Source organism: Phyllobates terribilis, unplaced genomic scaffold (assembly GCF_046119375.1).
Source record: "Phyllobates terribilis strain yellow unplaced genomic scaffold, ASM4611937v1 Scaffold_40__1_contigs__length_11209783, whole genome shotgun sequence".
NCBI classification, from domain to species: Eukaryota; Metazoa; Chordata; class Amphibia; order Anura; family Dendrobatidae; genus Phyllobates; species Phyllobates terribilis.
Window position 1 is genome coordinate 1,244,544 of NW_027362800.1, and position 17,425 is coordinate 1,261,968.

Below are 17,425 nucleotides of genomic sequence, written 5' to 3' on the forward strand. Positions count from 1 at the left end.
ATGCACTGCAGTCTGCTATATACACCGCCTGCCTATACACCCTGCCTGCCTGATATATCTCTGCAGATGGATTAGTCCTCAGAAGGTCTGTTTGTTAAGTTGGATATGTGTAATGTACGGTTTTTCTCCCTACACTACCTAATACACGATCAAATCTCTCCCTGAGAAAGCAGCAGCTCTCCCTACACTGTCTGATCCGGAGTGACTGTGACGAGCATGGTGGCGCCAGGTCTGATATAGACCTGATGACGCTGTGCGGCCAGCCAATCACTGTGATGTCCACAACCAACATGGCTACGGCATTACAGTGCATGGCAGGCAATCCCTGCATGTTCATTGGCTCTCTAAAGAGCGCCAAACATGTAGGGAGGGGACCCGAGTTCTCGCCCGAGCAACCCGGAAATACTCGCCGAGCTTGTCGAGCACCATGGTGCTCCGGCGAGTACCGAGTAGTGGCGAGCACGTTCGCTCATCACTAATCACAATGGATAAATATTACCTGTGGTCATATTGGAGCAGAAGGAAAAGAGGGCTACTGCACACCTCAATACCGTAAAAGCTCACACACAGCTCCCTATATACAGGGTGGTCCAAAAGTAGGTGGACAGAAAATAATAACATTTATTTTGATTTATATATAAAATTATATTTACTAACACAAGCATAACATTGACAATTACATTTTATTCTGAACAATAATGCAAAAGCCCTTAAATTTTATCAACGCAGGTGCTCAAACTGTTTTCCATTACAATTTGCACAGCTTTGAAGTCTGCCTCTTACGCTTCGACAAATTTTTTTTGCACAAGTCTCTTTGGGTATTAATTTCTTGAAATGCATCTCTTATGTAATTTTTCAAATCACTGACACTTTTTGGTTTTCGACTATAAACTTTGTGAGGAATGAAAAGTGGAATCTGATTGGTTGCTAAGGGCAACTGAGCCAGTTTCACTTTACACCATGTTTGATAAACCTCCCCCTTCATAACCTTATTACACTTTCTGTGCACCTACTTTTGGACCACCCTATATAGTATGAGCCCCGGTTATCTCCTATAAACAATATGAGCCCTCACATAGCCTCCTATATACAGTATGAGCCTCCATATAGCCTCCTATATACAGTATGAACCCCCACATAGCCTCCTACATTCAGTCTGAGCCCCCAAATAGCCTCCCACATTCAGTATGAGCCCCCACATAACCTCCCATATACAGTACGAACCCCCACACAGCCTCCATATATACAGTGTGAGCCCCACATAGCCTGCATATACAGTGTGTCCCATATATATAGCCTCCTATTTACAGTATGAGCCCCAAATAGCCTCCTATATACCACATGAGCACCACATAGCCTCTGTATATACAGCAGGAGCCCCCACATAGCCTCCCTGTATATAGTGTGAGCCCCAAGGAGCCTCTTATATACAAGATGAGCCTTCACATAGCCTCCTATACACAGTATAAGCCCCCACATAGCCTCCTACATACAGTATGAACCCCCACATAACCTCCTACATTCAGTATGAGCCCTCACATAGCCTCCTAATCTAGTATGTGCCCCCACATAGCTTCCTATATATAGCATGAGCCCCACATAGCCTCTGTATATACAGATTGAGCCCCAACATAGCCCCCTATATACAGTATGAGCCTCCACATGGGCTCCTATATACAGTATGAGCCCCACATAACCTTCATATATACAGTGTGAGCCCCACATAGCCTCCATCTATGCAGTGTGAGCCCTACATAGCCTCCATATATACAGTGTGAACCCCACATAGCCTCCATATATACAGTGTGAGTCCCAAATAGCCCCCAATATACATACAAATATACCATATACATGAAAAAAAACAATAACACATACTGACCATATCATCATATGCATACTCATACTCATTAGGGCTTGTTCAAAAACACACCTACAGTGAGCTATCACACAATAAAAAAGCCTGATGTTTGTAGTGTATTTAATATTTACCTGTTGTCTTTTAGGCTACAGATGAAAAAAATCAGAAAAAAAAAAGTAAATTAAAAAACTTGCTGGTTGCTGTGCACTCTGCTGATAGCACACTGTCACAGCATGGGTTGCGAGCACCCAGGACAAGACAAGTATATGCCCCCTAACCCGTGAACCAATAGCACTCCGTGAGTCCTTTCCAAAAGCCCAGTATTGCACGTGTATTGTAATTTAAGGAAAATACTGATGTAATTATACTTTGCAATTTCATTTCTTAATTTTTTTTCTGTTTTTTGCTGAAGTCATCTCTCGAATTTTAAAAATATAAAACGCAATACATTATTTTATTTGTATGCTTTCTATTTTCTTAATACATTTTTTATAGAACAATGTTATTACCTTAGCCCTATTCCTAGCCCTAACCATTAGCTTAATCCTAAACCAGTCTCTTGACCTGCTTGTAACACTAGTTCGGGTTAGTAAAAATGTAAAACTATAAAAGCAGCTCTATGTAATAAATGAAGACCGTGTTGAGTAGCAAAGCGAATGCCCACCCAACGCTATTTATGCAGAACGCAGAAGGGGAGATGAGTTTGCCAGTGGCTGCTGGTCTACATAAGCAAAGATGGAAATTACAAAGCTTAGTATAATGAAGTGAGCTTTCTCATATAAGTCATATAGTACTCATATAGTATATAGGAGGCTATGTGAGGGTTCACATTGTATATTGGAGGCTATGTGAGGGCTCATATAGTATATAGGAGGCTATGTGAGGGCTCATATAGTATATAGGAGGCTATGTGAGGGCTCATATAGTATATAGGAGGCTATGTGAGGGCTCACATTGTATGTTGGAGGCTATGTGAGGCCTCACACTGTATATAAGAGGTTATGTGGGGCCTTACACTGTATATAGAAGGCTATGAGGGAATCATACTGTATATAGGAGGCTATTTGAGGGCTCATATTGTATATAGAGAGACTATGTGGGGGCTCACACTGTATATAGGAAGCTATGTGGATCTCATAATGTATATAAGAGGCCACGTGGGGTCTGACAATATATAGAGAGGCTATGTGGGGACTCACATTGTATAAAGGAGGCTATGTGGGACTCATACTGTACATAGGAGGCTATGTGGCAGCTAATAATATGTATACAGTAGAAGGCTATGTGGGGGCTCATACTGTACAAAGGAGGCTATGTGGCGGCTCATAATATGTATAGGAGGCTATGTGGGTCTCATACGGTATATAGGGGGCTATGTGGTGGCTAATACTGTATATAGGATGGAATATGAGGGCTCACACTGTATATAAGGGCTATGTGGTGGCTTACACTGTATATAGGGGCTATGTGGGGTGCTTACTGTATGTAGGAATAATGTCTGTAATCTGCTGTGGAATTAATAGCACTATATACTGTACTTTTCAGATTATAGTACGCACTTTTCTCCTCCAAAAATTTTTGGGAAAATGGGGGTACGTCTTATAATCTGAATGTAGTTTACCGGGGCATTTGGGAGCGGCATTTTAGGGTCGCTGCTGCAGGAAGCTGGTGACGGCAGGAGTGAGGCGATGCTGCGGGCCCCAGGCTAGGAAGGTGGGTGTCTGGCTGTGCGATGGGCTCTGTGCTTTCACAAAATGTCGGAGGAGCCCCCGCACTTTCCATGGTTTTCAATGCGGTGAACTTGGGGTAAAAAGGCCACCAGAGGCGGCGCATGTGCGGATTGAGATCGTGACACCGAGATCTTGTCTCCCGAGGTCTCAACCTAAGCATGTGCCGCCTCCGGTGGCCATTTTCCCTAAGTCTACAGCATTGAAAACCACGGGAAGTACAGGGGATCCGCCGGCATTTTGTGAAAGCACTGAGCCCGGCTCATCGTCGAACATCCTCCTCCCAGCCTGGGGTCCACAGCATCAGCCCACTCCTGCCGCTGCCAGCTTCCTGGAGCAGCGGCTCTGCTCCACCACAGCAGCCCCCTTCCCTGGGTAATCTACCGTAAAAGCAGACTATAAGAAACACCACCATTTTATTAAAAAACAATTTTCCTATTTTTCTCACCAAAATTTGGGGTGCGTCTTATGATACGGTGCATTTTATAATCTGCAAAATATGGTTAGTAAAATAAATAAATAAATAGGGAGCTGTGTGGGGGCTCATACTGTATACAGGGGGCTATGTGTGTGCTCATATGGTATATAGGGGGGCTGTGTGGGGGCTCATACTGTATACAGGGGGCTGTGTGTGTGCTCATATGGTATATAGGGGAGCTGTGTGGGGGCTCATACTGTATACAGGGGGCTATGTGTGTGCTCATATGGTATATAGGGGGGCTGTGTGGGGGCTCATACTGTATACAGGGGGCTGTGTGTGTGCTCATATGGTATATAGGGGGATGTGTGTGGGCTCATACTGTATACAGGGGGCTATGTGTGTGCTCATATGGTATATAGGGGGGCTGTGTGGGGGCTCATACTGTATACAGGGGGCTGTGTGTGTGCTCATATGGTATATAGGGAGGCTGTGTGGGGGCTCATACTGTATACAGGGGGCTGTGTGTGTGCTCATATGGTATATAGGGGGGCTGTGTGTGTGCTCATACGGTATACAGGGGGATATTGGCATACTTAATTCTGCTCAATATTAAGTGATATAAATATTATTTTATATTAATTGTAGTTAATATTAATATTGAGCAGAACTAATTTCAGCCTTTCAGCCTATTGGTTCAGGCCCCCACAACAGTTACGTTCTCTCATGTGGCCCCTCTGGAAAATGAATTGCCCACCCCTGATATATACCATCATTTATTATCCAGTATATAGCATCTGATGTCTGTATAACAGTATGTCCTATATCCCATCACATATTCTCCTGTATACTGGATGTCATATACTGTGCACAGACATCAGATGGTGCAGAGGAGAAGAAGTGACTGGTGTAATATCTAATGGCTGTACTCAAGGTGTAATGTGCACTAGTTACATATTAGCCTGTAGGTGGTATAATATATATACTATAGGCCCAGACATCCCATATTATATACAGGATAATAGGAGGCGGGTATAATATCCAGAGCTAACAAGCCTCCCCTATTCCCTGGGCCTGTCCCGATTTGAGGGCTCAGTCCCTGCCCGGCTCAGCTCTTCTCCCGGTAGGGGCGCTGCTGGGCACTGGGCTTTTCCTCCAGACACGCAGGCTTTCCATACTGTGTGTGACCCCTTGTAGCTCCGCCTCCCGCTCTCTGCTCCTCCCCGGCATCAGGGCAGAGGAATTCTACTGTGCAGAGACCGCACAGCATGAGGAGGTGAGGGGTCAGGGGGCGGGGCCAAGTCTGCGGAGGACATGACAACAAGGTGCGGTCCTGAGGTGAGGGGGAGACCCGCAGCCTCTCCCATCTGTGGCTGCTGCTATTACAGGATGGGAGGGGGCTCATGCAATGTCACCAGCAGCTCTGCAGTCGGGACTAGGGGGGATGGGAAGGGGATTTAGGGACACTGCAGGGCTGATAGCTCTCCTGCGTACAGCCCATACTCTGCTGCTGATTGCAAACACCAGGCCCCACCACTGCCACTGGAGACATGATGGAGAAGAAGGGAATATATACATGTCATGTTGTGCCCGCTGTGTGTATGATGTCCGTGTGATGGTTGTGCCCGCTGTGTGTGTGATGTCTGTGTGATGGTTGTGCCCGCTGTGTGTATGATGTCTGTGTGATGGTTGTGCCCGCTGTGTGTGTGATGTCTGTGTGATGGTTGTGCCCCCTGTGTGTATGATGTCTGTGTGATGGTTGTGCCCGCTGTGTGTATGATGTCCGTGTGATGGTTGTGCCCGCTGTGTGTATGATGTCCGTGTGATGGTTGTGCCCGCTGTGTGTATGATGTCCGTGTGATGGTTGTGCCCGCTGTGTGTGTGATGTCTGTGTGATGGTTGTGCCCGCTGTGTGTATGATGTCTGTGTGATGGTTGTGCACGCTGTGTGTATGATGTCTGTGTGATGGTTGTGCCCGCTGTGTGTATGATGTCTGTGTGATGGTTGTGCCCGCTGTGTGTATGATGTCTGTGTGATGGTTGTGCCCGCTGTGTGTATGATGTCTGTGTGATGGTTGTGCCCGCTGTGTGTATGATGTCCGTGTGATGGTTGTGCCCGCTGTGTGTGTGATGTCTGTATGATGGTTGTCCCCTCTGTGTGTATGATGTCTGTGTGATGGTTGTGCCCGCTGTGTGTATTATATCTGTGTGATGGTTGTGCCCGCTGTGTGTATGATGTCTGTGTGATGGTTGTGCCCACTGTGTGTATGATGTCTGTGTGATGGTTGTGCCTGCTGTGTGTATGATGTCTGTGTGATGGTTGTGCCCGCTGTGTGTATGATGTCTGTGTGATGGTTGTGCCCGTTGTGTGTATGATGTCTGTGTGATGGTTGTGCCCACTGTGTGTATGATGTCTGTGTGATGGTTGTGCCCGCTGTGTGTATGATGTCTGTGTGATGGTTGTGCCCGCTGTGTGTATGATGTCTGTGTGATGGTTGTGCCTGCTGTGTGTGTGATGGTTGTGCCTGCTGTGTGTATGATGTCTGTGTGATGGTTGTGCCTGCTGTGTGTATGATGTCTGTGTGATGGTTGTGCCCGTTGTGTGTATGATGTCTGTGTGATGGTTGTGCCCGCTGTGTGTATGATGTCTGTGTGATGGTTGTGCCCGCTGTGTGTATGATGTCTGTGTGATGGTTGTGCCCGCTGTGTGTATGATGTCCGTGTGATGGTTGTGCCCGCTGTGTGTGTGATGTCTGTGTGATGGTTGTGCCCGCTGTGTGTATGATGTCCGTGTGATGGTTGTGCCTGCTGTGTGTGTGATGGTTGTGCCCGCTGTGTGTATGATGTCTGTGTGTTGGTTGTGCCCGCTGTGTATGATGTCTGTGTGATGGTTGTGCCCGCTGTGTGTATGATGTCTGTGTGATGGTTGTGCCCGCTGTGTGTATGATGTCTGTGTGATGGTTGTGCCCGCTGTGTGTATGATGTCCGTGTGATGGTTGTGCCCGCTGTGTGTATGTTGTCTGTGTGATGGTTGTGCCCGCTGTGTGTATGTTGTCTGTGTGATGGTTGTGCCCGCTGTGTGTCTGATGTCTGTGTGATGGTTGTGCCCACTGTGTGTATGATGTCTGTGTGATGGTTGTGCCCGCTGTGTGTATGATGTCTGTGTGATGGTTGTGCCTGTTGTGTGTATGATGTCCTTGTGATGGTTGTGCCCGCTCTGTGTATGATGTCTGTGTGATGGTTGTGCCCGCTGTGTGTATGATGTCTGTGTGATGGTTGTGCCCGCTGTGTGTATGATGTCTGTGTGATGGTTGTGCCCGCTGTGTGTATGATGTCTGTGTGATTTTTAACATAGCGCTTTGAAATAGGCAGGGGTGGGAGATTAATTTTCCCAAGGGGCCACGTGAGAGACCGTGACTGTTGTGGAGCCCGAACCAATAGGTTCAAATTAATTCAGCTCAATATTAATATTAACTTATTAATTATATTTTTTTTGTATATTTATATTAGCACTTAATATTGAGCAGATTTAAGTATGCTGACATCCCCCTATATACAGTATGAGCCCCCACACAACCCCGTACATACAGTATTAGCACACGCCACCCCTACCTACGGTATGAGCCCTCGCATAGCCCCCAATATACAGTAAGAGCCACCACAAGAAAGCCAGATGTCGTATAATGAATCTACATAAAGATGAGAAAGTTCTGGCGGCTCCGACTGTGAATGAGGGAACAAAAAATAATCCTCAGGTCCCAACAAGAGATGAGCAGGACTCACAGATGAGGCCGCACTGCCCGGAAGATAAGAGACTCATGGCCTCCAGTCCAGCCGCCAGGTAGCACTGACCCGGACCCCCGACTGGAGGCCCCGGAATCCATCTGCTCATCTCTAGTCCCAGCTGCCCTGGATACAGTGGACAGTCCTGGATTTGGGTCTGGGCCTTGCAGTCTCGGCCGTCTGCTGAATTTCCCTCACTACCAGCGCCCCTCTGACAACTCCTCCTGCCGGGCGAGAAAGATAATGGTAAATGGGCGTGGATTGGGGTGTGACCAGGGGCGAGGCCAAAATTTTCCACGCATAGCATCTTTCTGTCCCCCTTTCTGTTCTTCAAAAGTTGAGAGGTATGAATATGTGATGTCTGTATCCCAGTATATCGCTTACCATCACATATTATGCTGTATACTGGATGTGATGGACTTTGATACAGGCATCCAATGTTATACAGAGGATAATATGTCACTGGTGTAATATCTGATGTCTGTGCTCATAGTGTGGTATATAACTGTCACATGCTATTCTGTATGTAATATCTGATGTATGTAGTCATAATATATCTTATTCCAGTACAGATGAGCGAATTGATTCGCAGGACACTGGTCAAACAGTCCCGTCAGTAGTCTGTGGCCACCAGACCAGAGCCCCGCGAGCCTCCTCCCGCCTGCCGGCATCTCTGACTCCTCTTTTGATTATAGTCTTTGCATGATGTCATCTTTTTGGCGTGACACATACATGACATTGTGCCTGGCTACAAATCAAAGGAAGAGAAAGAGAATGGTGTCAGGTAGGAGGCTGTCAGGGCTCCTATCCAGCAGCCACTGAATATTCATCTGACCATTGGATCAGGGTCCTGCAAATGAAGTTGCTCATCTCTATCTATCAGTCATATATTCTCCTATGTATATTGTATTGTATGTGGTATAATATGTTCACTGTGTGCACAGACATCAGATGGGACACACATGATAATTAGTGACTCGTACATCATATACTATAATGTGGAGTTGACTTTTACATTAATGACTTGCTCGATCAAGTATGTAGGAAATAATACACAAAATAATAATTCCTAGGTATCTATCTGGCAGACCTGTGCTTATGTGTGGCCACCTTTAGGCTGTGTGCCCACTATGCGTTTTTTAAGCGTTTCCGCAACGGCAATTCCGCTGCAGAAACGCTTAAAAAACGCTTGGTAGAAGGTCTGCTATGTTCCCCAATGATAATCCGCATCTGCTGTGCACATGCTGCGGAAATTTCCGCTGCGGATTATCAATGCGGAAAAATCGGCCGCACTACCAATTATTTTGTGTAATCGCAGCGTTTTCGCCGCCATTGACTTGCATTGAATTGCATAATATCCGCATGACTACATGTGCACATGCGGATATTTAGCGATTCAATGTGCGCATGGTACCCGGATTTGGAGAAGAAGAGACTCTCCTCCAGATCCGGGTACCATAGTACCTGTAAAAAAAAAGAATTAAAATAAAAAATATACATTATACTTACCTTCTGATGGCCCCCGGTCTCCATAGCGATGCGTCCTGACTTCCTGGCAGCTCATGATGGTCTAAAAGGACCTGCCATGACGTGATTTAGTCATGTGACAGGTCACGTGACTGCTGACGTCGGCGGTCTGTTGACCCGTCACATGACTAAATGACGTCATGGCAGGTCCTTTTACACAACCGCAAGACACCGGGAAGACCGGACGCATCGGATAAGGAGACCAGGGGCCGTCAGAAGGTAAGTATAATATTTATTGTTTACCATTCTTTTACGGTCACACTATATAAATCCATACCGGTTGCATGGATTTATATAGTGTGACCAAGTTGTCCAGCACTTTCCAAGTGATGCTAAAATCGCTTGCAAAGCGCTTGACAACCCGCATGCGGAAATGCATGTGAAGAGCGCTTCACTTCTGCTTGTCCCTGGCAGGAAAACTCATAGAATCCGCATGCGTTTTTTCTGCCAGGGAGATGCAGAAACGCTCTGGAAAAATTCTCAGCATTTCTGCATTGTGGGCACTTAGCCTTACTCTGTTTAGGAGTGTAGAAAAGCACAGCGTACCTTGGATTACTTGCATTACACCTCTAACAACCTAAATCCGTGTTGTAGTGGTCAGACATTGTACATATTATGCTTATGTATTACCAGTTTTAAATGCTCACCTGAACTGGACCAAGTGCTGTCATTTTTCTCCACGGGCAGCACTTAGACAATACGTTTGTGTGAATATAGCCTATGAAGCAGCTGGTAATAAACATGTTGAAGGGGTTTTCTGCGAACAAAAGTATATTCTTTCCAGTGGGTGTAGTGACAAGATTATGGAGCAGTTGCCGGGACCAGTGCCGCCGCGAGCGACAACAGGGTAGGAAGAGTGGTGATGTGGCTCTTAAAAAGAAAGGCCATACAGTACAGACCAAAAGTTTGGACACACCTTCTCATTTAACACTAGGACTACTGGACTCGTGACCCCGCCTAGAACTACTGAAAGGAGTCATTTTGACTCCTTGCTTGTTTTTGTTTATTTTTAGACTTTCATTTGTGGTTATTTATTAATAATTATATTTTTTGTAATGTATTATTATTGTGAGATCCAACAGTAATGCTTTTGATTGTTTTTTTTCTGCTTTTCTTATTTTTCTACAGAAAATAACAATAATTATAATAGACGTTTTTCAAACATTTTTTTTTATTCAAGTGCACACATATAAACAACAACTGAAGAACAAAAAGCAGAGAAAATGTAGGTGGAGGAGCATAAAAATGAAAATATGGCGCAGAATTCACCTTCTAAACATTTGGTGTTTCGCATTTTAGGCATTGCCTTTGATTTATGGCAGTACATTGCCCACACAAAGACTTACCACAAGTCTTACAATTTCCGACAGATCTATTTTTCTTGCACTTTTCTTTGATCTGGCAAAATTTTGTTTGAACCATCACTTCTGAGCATGTAGAAACTTGGGACGTGGAACCCTTTTCCCTATCTGTGACATAAGGACCACTCAACTCTCTCACAAGCGTTTGCAAAAATGCCTTGCGTGACATTTTTTGGTGGGTAATCTCCTTGAATATTATCCATGCATTTATACCCGCAAAGTCTAAGGCATTTTCAAATGCATGAACAGGCCATCTCTTTGTGCATGTTCGTGTGGTATATTTTCGTGCCATCTGATCCACTACATCTACTCCATATTTTGTTTCATTGTAAAACTTTACCGTTTCTGGAGTTTTTTTAGCGGAATCAGACGCAACAACAACATCTGGATGGACGGAACTCAAAATGACAACATTTTTGTTGGGCTTTCCTTGATATACTGTAAGTGTAAAATTGTCTTCATTTCTAAACACTTTAGTGTTGTACAATTCCTCTTTCATGGATTTTATTTCTTTAGGCACTTCTCGCCTTATCTTGTTCAGTGTTCCCACGATGGTTGTTCCTTTGCTTTTTAGCTGTTTAGCTAATTTTACTGAAGTAAAATAATTATCGGTTGTAACATTGCGACCTTTTTTCAAAAACGGGTCCAATAACTTCATTACCACATGGTCAGCTAAACGGTCCTCAGCACGGCGTGTGTCATCTTTGCCTAGATAAGGGAAGCCATTTGCCAGATATTTGCTCCTCTTATCAACAGCTAGCCAATATTTGTGGCCATATTTATCTGGTTTGGAAGGCATGTACTGCGTGAATGGACACCTAGTTTTGCTTGGGAAAAGTTGCTCATCCACCGTTATGTATGGGCCAGGTTTGTAACACGCAATACAATTTTCAATAAACCTGTCCCACACAGTAGAAAATAGAGCAAACTTGTCCGTTTGCAGTCTCTCCGATCGAGTAGATTTCTCATCAAATCTGAGAAACCTCATAATTTCAACAAAGCGGTCCCTAGACATTGTCGCTTTGCAAAACGGTATTCCCCAGTCATTACACCAAATACTGCTAATCGAGTGATGGTTCGTGCCAGATATTCCACGAGCATAGAATATCGCAGTGAATGCATCTAGCTCCTCATCAGATAGAGTAAACTGTAAATTATTGTTCCTGCATGCTTCTGCAAGCGTACAGTTCTTTATATGTGTCAATATATATGAATCAAAAAATAAACGCCATGCGCTCAAAGGACTATCGATAATGATATTTCTTCTGGCGTATCCTGTAGGGCCAGGTGCTTCTCGAAGAATATTTTGGCTGTCACGCCTACCAGGCAAGTGTTCTCCAATTTCAACAGGTTTCCATTGAATACCATCCGCTGAAACTAGTATTCCTTCAGATTCGTCTTCTCTGGTGTTTGTTGTTGCATTACCTTCGCCGCCATCGTTATCTGTTGTTCTTTCATTTCTGGGACGTTTTGCTGATTTTTTCTGTCCACGACCAGGAGGATGGTCACGAGGCAACATAATTGCATGAGCCCGATCCCCAGTTGATGTGCTTGGAATATCTGTAAAAAAGTTGATGAATATTTAGAATTTTTGTTTTGTAAGGGTCCGTGCACACTGGCTGGATTAGCGGCGGAATATCCGACCGGATATTCTCACCACAATCCGGCCCGTACCTGCCCGCTCAGGTACAGAGCGGAGTTTCATACCTGAAGCTCCGCTCCGAACCCCGGGCTGGAGCCGCTGTCTGGGACGGAGCCGTGCTCGCGCGTAAGCAAGCGCTGCTCTGTCCCTGACAGCGGCTCCAGCCCGGGGTTCGGAGCGGAGCTTCAGGCATGAGCGGGCAGGTACGGCCTGTATTGCGGCAAGAATATCCAGATGGCTATTCAGCCAGAATTCTGCTAGTGTGCACAGGCCCTAACTCAGTGTGTGGAAGAACAAATAAATACACATAACTACTTACCTTCTGGATTTGTTCCTTCTGAGTCTTCAGATTCACTTGATATGTTCTGAGGAATGAAATCTTCATCACTGTCAGAATCAAATAAATGTTCCTGCAATTCGGATTCCGATTCATCCTCCGGTATGGATTGCAAAGTAGCCAGAATATCCTGAGGCTTTATCAAACGTCTTCTCTCCATATTCCTCACAAATTCCATAATTCTATATAGTTCCCTGCTGAAAAATAGAAATGAAATGAAAACTAAAAGAAATAATAACTGTTCTGCCACCTTCAAAAGTAGGTGGGCTGAATCAGTTGACAGACAGCTAAACTATTTCATAACAATTCATACCTGTATGAGTCTTCAGAGCTCGTATGTCTGCGTCTGTTCTCTTTGTCTCTTCAGCTGAACTGAAAGTAAAGTTACTATCCAGAATACTGTCTCCTGCTAGGACCTTAGAAAAACACCACCCTTCATTAGCATAAGATAAGAGCCTATAGTAAACAAGCTATTTTGTTCAGCATTACACAGTAATACAAGCAGGTAAAACACAAGGAAAATGTGAAAAGTTGACATGTAAATTGAACTACATCTATATGAACATCAGGGTAAATAAGACAGAGTGAAAAAATTATGCACAAAACTTTATAGCAACATTTAGTGACAAAAAGACCTCAAAATATAGTAGGGAGTCAAAATGACTCCCTTCAGTAGTTCTTGGTAAATTTTGAAAAAAACGCGCAAATTTTTCACCAAAATTATTTATTCTCACAAAATCTTTTTTCACATCATATTTGAGGAAAAGTCACCGAGTTTCAAGCCGGAATTCTGAAAAATGTAGTCACAGAAGAGAAATAAAAAACGAAAGGAGTCAAAATGACTCCATCAGTAGTTCTAGTGTTAAAGGTTTTTCTGTATTTTCATGACTATGAAAATTGTACATTCACACTGAAGGCATCAAAACTATGAATTAACACATGTGGAATTATATACTTAACAAAAAAGTGTGAAAGAACTGAAAATATGTTCTAGGTTCTTCAAAGTAGCCACCTTTTGCTTTGATGACTGCTTTACACAATCTTGGCATTCTCTTGATGAGCTTCAAGAGGTAGTCACTGGAAATGGTCTTCCAACAATCTTGAAGGAGTTCCCAGAGATGCTTAGCACTTGTTGGCCCTTTTGCCTTCACTCTGCGGTCCAGCTCACCCCAAACCATCTCGATTGGGTTCAGGTCTGGTGACTGTGGAGGCCAGGTCATCTGGCGTAGCACCCCATCACTCTCCTTCTTGGTCAAATAGCCCTTACACAGCCTGGAGGTGTGTTTGGGGTCATTGTCCTGTTGAAAAATAAATGATAGTCCAACTAAACACAAACCGGATGGAATAGCATGCCGTTGCAAGATGCTGTGGTAGCCATACTGGTTCAGTATGCCTTCAATTTTGAATAAATCCCCAACAGTGTCACCAGCAAAGCACCCCCATACCATCACACCTCCTCCTCCATGCTTCACGGTGGGAACCAGGCATGTAGAGTCCATCCGTTCACCTTTTCTGCGTCGCAGAAAGACACGGTGGTTGGAACCAAAGATCTCAAATTTGGACTCATGAGACCAAAACACAGATTTCCACTGGTCTAATGTCCATTCCTTGTGTTCTTTAGCCCAAACAAGTCTCTTTTGCTTGTTGCCTCTCCTTAGCAGTGGTTTCCTAGCAGCTATTTTACCCTGAAGGCCTGCTGCACAAAGTCTCCTCTTAACAGTTGTTGTAGAGATGTGTCTGCTGTTAGAACTCTGTGTGGCAGTGACCTGGTCTCTAATCTGAGCTGCTGGTAACCTGCGATTTCTCAGGCTGGTGACTCGGATAAACTTATCCTCAGAAGTAGAGGTGACTCTTGGTCTTCCTTTCCTGGGGTGGTCCTCATGTGAGCCAGTTTCTTTGTAGCGCTTGATGGTTTTTGCACCTGCACTTGGGGACACTTTCAAAGTTTTCCCAATTTTTCGGACTGACTGACCTTCATTTCTTAAAGTAATGATGGCCACTCGTTTTTCTTTACTTAGATGCTTTTTTCTTGCCATAATACAAATTCTAACAGTCTATTGAGTAGGACTATCAGCTGTGTATCCACCTGACTTCTGCACAACACAACTGATGGTCCCAACCCCATTTATAAGGCAAGAAATCCAATTTATTAAACCTGACAGTGCACACCTGTGAAGTGAAAACCATTTCCGGTGACTACCTCTTGAAGCTCATCAAGAGAATACCAAGAGTGTGCAAAGCAGTCATCAAAGCAAAAGGTGGCAACTTTGAAGAACCTAGAATATAAGACATATTTTCAGTTGTTTCACACTTTTTTGTTAAGTATATAATTCAGTGTGAATGTACAATTTTCAAAATCATGAAAATACAGAAAAATCTTTAAATGAGAAGGTTTGTCCAAACTTTTGGTCTGCACTGTAACTATATTATGACCGGCTCCAGTTTTTGACCCTAGTCCTAAATTTTCACCCGTAAGTGGCTATCTTTTTCAGTTTTATTTGTTGTAATGGTTTGATTATTATTTTGCATATTAAAAATGCTTTTTTCTCTGTCATCCCTGACCTTACAGATCTGACTGGACCAAAAAGGGAAATACCTGTAGCTCGGAGGTGCTGGAAGCCAGAGAGGAATCTGAAATGGAGGCCGGAGCTGGGGGCCAGAAAGAAGAAGAGCCTGCGGAGAGCACCAGTACACCACAGCCCCTCGACACCTCCCCTCATGCACCAATAAGCCAGCATCGCTACCGCCCCACCATCACTGGCGTACGTGACATGGGAATACCTGTGAGTGATGATGATGAGAGTTTTTGTCTAAGCCTGGCCCGTTATTTCAGGCACGTTCCCTTTTTATTGAGGCTGCAGACCAGGGCTGCCCTCCAAATTGTTTTGTCTGCCGCTGCGCCACCAAATTCACCGATGGCCATCTTTTAATTCCTTGAAAGGTGGCAACTTTCTGAGGACAACCAAACCCGGTCATTAGACCCCCCAAGAAGGGCACTCAGCAGACCCACCATCACAGCAGCCGCCACCTCCAGTGCCAGCATCACGGCAATCACCAGTACCAGCATCACAGCAGCCATCACCACCACCTCCAGTCACAGCATCACAGCAACCACCACCAACTACAGTGGCACCATCACGGCAGCCACCTTCAGTGCCAGCATCTTGGCAGCCACCTCCATTACCAGCATCACGGCAGCCAACAACCCCCTCACCAGCATGTCTCTTGCCCCAATCACCCTTGTCTTGTTGGCATGATGGCCAAAACACAGAAGACAAGGCCAGACAAAGATGTGAGATACAGGATTTGTGTGCTGAGATGCCGCCACAGTCACGGAAAGGTGTTACATAGATGCGTATTATATGGACGCTATATGGATGGCATAAGCATGGTCCGTTTGCTGTGCTTTTTTTTTCTCGCACACATTGACTTGCATTGGCGAGTCTCGTCTGATATATGCAGCCACTTGCAGCATGCTGTGATTTTTTTTTTCTCAGTTCGATCCGAGCTGGAAAAAAAAAATCACAGATGAACACATAATCATTCAATAACAGGAATCAGAGTGCAATCCAATTTTTTTTTAGCAGATTGCACTCATGTGATTTAAACGCAGATGAGTATGAGCCCTTAGACTCAGCCAAAAGATTGTAGACCTAGAGTATATCTTATTGCTCTAATAGGCATCTAGTCATTCAACAGAGGCCATTAACTATATATTCTACATGCAGGGCTTGTGAATTGTCCATTATTAAAATAAACAGTATATAAAAAGCAGTGCAGGAGGCAGCAGTGAAGGACATGACAAATATTAATAACAATATGTAAAATAATCACAGGCTGCAATTACCCACCATATTTTTTCTTAAACCATGAAATCAACTTTTTCTTGCGGTTGTAAATTTGAAATGACAGTGATAGCTATTATGACATCACAAGGCACATGACATCATAGACATCACAATTGGAATAGAATGTATAAATTTCTACACTGCTGCCATCTTGTGTCACTATAACCTGACAGCTGAGAGAGAACGAGTCTGGTAAGTAGCTCTTTACTTTTAAGCTTTGGTATACTTATAATGTATCCACCGGATTTATCATGGATTGCCGGGAACACTCTGTAATAAGACATTTTCAGGACAACCCCTTGTCTAAATGAGAAATTGCTGACGATAGGTGGGTGGGGGAGGTCAAGTTGGGACATCTTTATGGGGCTCCATTTTTGGGTAGTTTTGCCATTTATGTGGACAAATTATTTTATTATCATTCTCTGTTCTCAGATCTTTGGTTCCTATTGAATTAGGGGCTGACATTGGAGTTGTAGTTTAACCCCTTTAAAGCTCAAGACGTACTAATACGTATCTGCGCCATGGGACTTAAGAGCCTGATACGTATTAGTACGTCTTTGCGATCGCGCCCGCACACAGGCTGTGCGGGTGCGATCGCCGCCGGGTGTCAGCCGATTGTCGCAGCTGAGTCGATCGCAGCATTGCGGGGGCAAGGGGAGGTGATCGGGATACTCACCTCTCCTGCCGGCGTCCAGCGATGTCTGCCGCGGCTTCCTGGATGTTGCCATGACGACCCGATGTCGTCATGACAACATCTGGGTCACCAGACAGCAGGAAGATATTTTGGCATGCGCAGTGCATGACCAAAGTATCTTCTGCATTTGCAGCGCTGACAGCCTGTATAGCACAGGGCTGGTGCTCCATCCCTATGCTATACAGGCGATCAGAATAAAAAAAGTGAAAGTCCCATAGTGGGACAAAGAAT

At 44.6% G+C, this 17,425-nt stretch overlaps 1 long non-coding RNA gene across 1 annotated transcript in view; it reads left to right on the forward strand.

Annotated features, from left to right (window-relative positions):
• The window catches only part of LOC141184084 (uncharacterized), an 80,410-nt gene extending 63,986 nt beyond the window's left edge, over nucleotides 1-16,424 (forward strand). The window contains exon 4 of the long non-coding RNA XR_012258873.1: nucleotides 15,222-16,424. This is a non-coding gene — a long non-coding RNA (uncharacterized lncRNA). The remainder of the gene's footprint in view (nucleotides 1-15,221) is intronic.
• The last annotated feature ends 1,001 nt before the right edge of the window (nucleotides 16,425-17,425 follow it).